Genomic DNA, 4112 nt, shown 5'->3' on the forward strand with positions numbered 1-4112 from the left:
TTTAAGCTATGGCCAATATGACACTGTCTCATTAATAATTCAATTTAAGCTACTGCGATTATGACGCTGTCTCATATTTTTTTGACTTTAAGCTATGGCCATTGTGACACTGTCTCACAATATTATTTGTTAAAAGCTACGGCCATGAATATTATACTGTCTCACTAATTATCATTCTTTTTGCTCTTTTTATTTTCGTTTTTTAAATCATCACATGCATTTTTATCACCACTGCTATCAGTATTAGCAATTTCTTTATCTACTATTGATGTAACTACACGATAATGGTTCATGTTAACAAGGGTTAAGTATATTTCTGGTGAATTAGGATCAGCATTACGTGTAAGTGGTGAATAACGTACCCATGCATTCCCCTCTTCATTATAGGAGTATAAGTACACATTCAGTAAATCAGCCATTGTTAACATTTCGATATCTCCCGCCCATGTATAATTCTTATCCATACCTTCTCCAGCAATATATTTTTTTACTGAATTATAGGGAGTCAGCCAACTACGTAGCCGATTTTCCATTGTAGGCATTTGTCTAATAATGGCCGATCTGATGAAATTTTGCTAAATATAAGAACCTGTAATGGCATGAGACAGAGCATTAAATAAACAATTACCATCACCAGGCACATTAGTAGATCCTTTGGGTACAGTTAATTCTGTGGTTGGGCTACCCAACTTTGGTCTGTATGATTTAACAAATCCCAAGTTTAGGGCATTACACCATGCTTGTTGAGTAGCAGCATTGGGGGGATGGTATATAAATTACTAGCTCTTGTACTCATTCCCGTCATCACACAATCATCACTATCATCATTATTATTATTATTAGTGATAACGTTTTTTGGGGCAATTAGCTTTATTGTTGTTCTTACTGTCTGATGGCCTACTTCTCTTATCACGAGCTACCTTTGGTGGTGGCATATTTTTTTGATTTTTTGCTTGTGGCTCATCAATAGTTCCAGTAAGTGTGTGCTTTCTACTGCCACAATCAGTAGGAATGGCATATTGTGGGAGGTCTGGCCTGTACAATTGTCTCAACCTGTTTATTTCTTTTGTGCTACAAGAGGAAACCATCAATGATTTGGGGTTGAAACATGTCAAATGGACACCAGACAGTGTTCGTACTCGTGATAGAGCAACATAAGCCATTCCAGCACTAAATACGTTTTCAGACAGATCAATGATTGCATTATCTAGTGACAGTCCCTGGCATTTGTGTATGGTAACAGCAAAAGCTAATATCAAAGGAAACTGGCTTCTATACACAAAGACATTTTTCATTACCATAAACTTTCTCTTGACTTTCTCAATCTCACAAGGATCAGTTATTCTATCAAATTTAACTGTTATGCGTGTTTCTGAAATGGACTGCACAGTACCAAGTGCTCCATTCACTAATCCCTTTTCAACATTTACATTGCAACGCAACATTACTCTAGCCCCCACAGCCAATTTTAATTTGGCTTCCAAACCACCAGTATTGTTAATATCTTTATTTAATTCTTTTAACTTTTTCTCAACCTTTTTTTCTTAATCATCATCATCCTTCTTTCTACGTACATGTATGTTGCCAGTACCATCAATTAAATTTGTGGCTCTTATTTTTATGGTAGGACTTGGTAGATTAGCCAGCATTGTTTCATTAAATTCTTTGCACATGTCTACTTTTGGAAACAGGCAAACTGGGGTGTTACCACCCTGTTGTAATATTTTAAATTGTTTCTCAATGGGCATCGAAAATACCCTTTCGGAAAGTGTAGCGAGAATCTCATCGTCTCGAAAGCCACGTCTCACTTTGTCCAACATTTCCGAAAATTTCTGGTCTGTTTTTTTGTCTTTCATTTATTGTCAATTCGTCATAGGTGACAGTATTACGCCATATGTTCACTGCACCCATACTACCAAGTCTGTATTTCAGTGTTGATGCTGTTACTTTGTCAAACACTGGTTGTCCATGAACTGGTGGCAATTGAAGGATGTCACCAACAAAGAGGACATTCTTGCCACCAAACCATTCGTCTGATTCAAATAAGTCATTCATTCTCATGTGTATGTAAGTGAGATTGAGGCTAGAAACCATGGACACTTCATCAATGATTACCATTTTCAGATTTTGAAGTTCTGTTTTCATTACTTTGTGACTAGCCTTTGGTATGGATCAGTATGAGGCACATTGTCCATCGAGTTCTATTGGCAGCTGAAACAGTTTGTGTGCTGTCACACCTCCCACATTGTAAGCTGCCAATCCTGTTGGAGCACGAACTGCACATGTCTGTTTGGTCAGTGTTGACCAGAGGCTTTTCACTAGTGCTTTAATTGCCTCAATAAGAAAAGATTTACCAGTGCCACCTACACCACTGATGAACATGTGCAACGGTTTTACACTTTCTGATTGCTCCTTCTCTTGTTTCGATTTATTTTCGTATTCAATTTGCCTCAAGACATGAGCTCTTACGTGATCAAAGATGCGTTTTTGGTCTACATTTAGCATCGATTCTCTCTCTTGCAGAGTGAGACCAGATCCAGTGTCCATATCTCTCACGTCATTCATTGCATCTTTAATCTGTCCCATCAGTTGTGGATCATCGTCGTCCACATCATTTTCCTCTTCTCTGTTTGCTGCTCTGGCATCTTGAATGTCTTTTAATTTCTCTCTACATTTGAGCAACTTTCTGAATTTCTCATTGCTTTGACACACCTTTCGTGATCAACAATGTGGCGATCGAATGCTTCTTGGACAGTTTCGCCATCATGAACTAATTCATCCTCATTTCTAAACGGCACGAAAAGGAGAATGATGGCATAATAGAAACTGTCTCTCTGATTTTTTTTATAGACATCGAAATCAATAAAGTTAGGAAGGCGCTCTTTCTGTAGTGGTCTATAGATTCGTTCACCATTTTTATCTTTGCCCTTGTAAGTGAGTTTGGTCATAAAGGCAATATTCTTCATGTTCTTGGGCTCTGTTTGGATAAAAGTGAGTGACAAGGCCCTCCCCATAAAAGTCTTCAGTTGATGGATCTTTTGCTGCTATTTCTTCAACTTCACTGAGTTTCTTTGTTAAATTTCGTTTTCTTTTATGTGGCATTTCTACATTGATCCATGATACCTCTCTCGATTTTCTACAAAGTAGCTCACCAAGTAATATATCACATGTTTCGTATAGTCCAATGGGTTGGCTGTCGAGACATCTTATGCCGATTCTAAACAATTTACTGTAGATGCCTCTATCATCGAAGATGTCTTGCCACAGATCCTGCATGTGACCTCTTTCTGCCTTTGTCACATAGCCACTCACATAATCGGCCAGAGCAAGAGAACACTCACTGGTAAAGGATACATCGATATTAGCCTTCCATAATAATAGAAGCAGAGGATTGTAATCATTGACTCTCACTTCTTGCTCATTCCGTTTAAGGTGATATATCCTTTTCTCTGATTTCATGCTTTGTTGGACATTTTTCAGTACAGTTTCTTCGGAAACTGGGCGAGGAAATCCAAATTTGCACTTTGTAACAAATACGTTTTTGCTAAACTTTCTCTTTTTCTTACAGTAATTGCTGCACTTGTGTAACTGGTACCTCGTAACAATTTCGTGTAGCTGTGGACAGGTATCTTTATTTGGTATGTTACAAGTTACTCTTTCGTCTATAAATCTGACGACATCTTCGGCTCTACTCTCACCAACAACTGGAGCATTAGCTATCCAGATTAAACAGTGATAGTGAGGAGCTCCTCTGGCCTGGTACTCTTTCTTGTAATTAGACTCGCTAACCGGGCCCAAAACCTGTCCCTTGATTAATACTTTATTAAACATTTCATTAAACTTTAGAGAAAACTGTCTTGATGCAGACACGGGATCTTCTGTGCAGAGTTTGCCAGAGTTATATGACAGTGGGACAGTGTTTACTTTGTGCAAGTACTCTCTAATGTCTTCGGAGGTATATTCTGCACAGCTAAAAGTGAGAAAGAAAGTGGGAGACCCAAACTCTGCTATCATGCGTTTCACTTCACTTCTTCTCAGGTACCAGTATTGGTTTGAGCCACAAACAGTGTTCCATCATGGTACAGAGCCTCTTTTCCAGTAGCTCTCCATTC

The 4112-nt window shown here is 38.4% G+C and overlaps 1 pseudogene; it reads right to left on the bottom strand.

Annotated features, from left to right (window-relative positions):
- Positions 1–1544: 1544 nt before the first annotated feature.
- LOC109589496 (ATP-dependent DNA helicase PIF1-like) lies at positions 1545–2914 on the bottom strand (annotated as a pseudogene).
- Between the last annotated feature and the right edge of the window lie 1198 nt (positions 2915–4112).

The sequence above is a fragment of the Amphimedon queenslandica genome, unplaced genomic scaffold, assembly GCF_000090795.2.
Source record: "Amphimedon queenslandica unplaced genomic scaffold, v1.1 AMPQUscaffold_11247, whole genome shotgun sequence".
Classification (NCBI taxonomy): Eukaryota; Metazoa; Porifera; class Demospongiae; order Haplosclerida; family Niphatidae; genus Amphimedon; species Amphimedon queenslandica.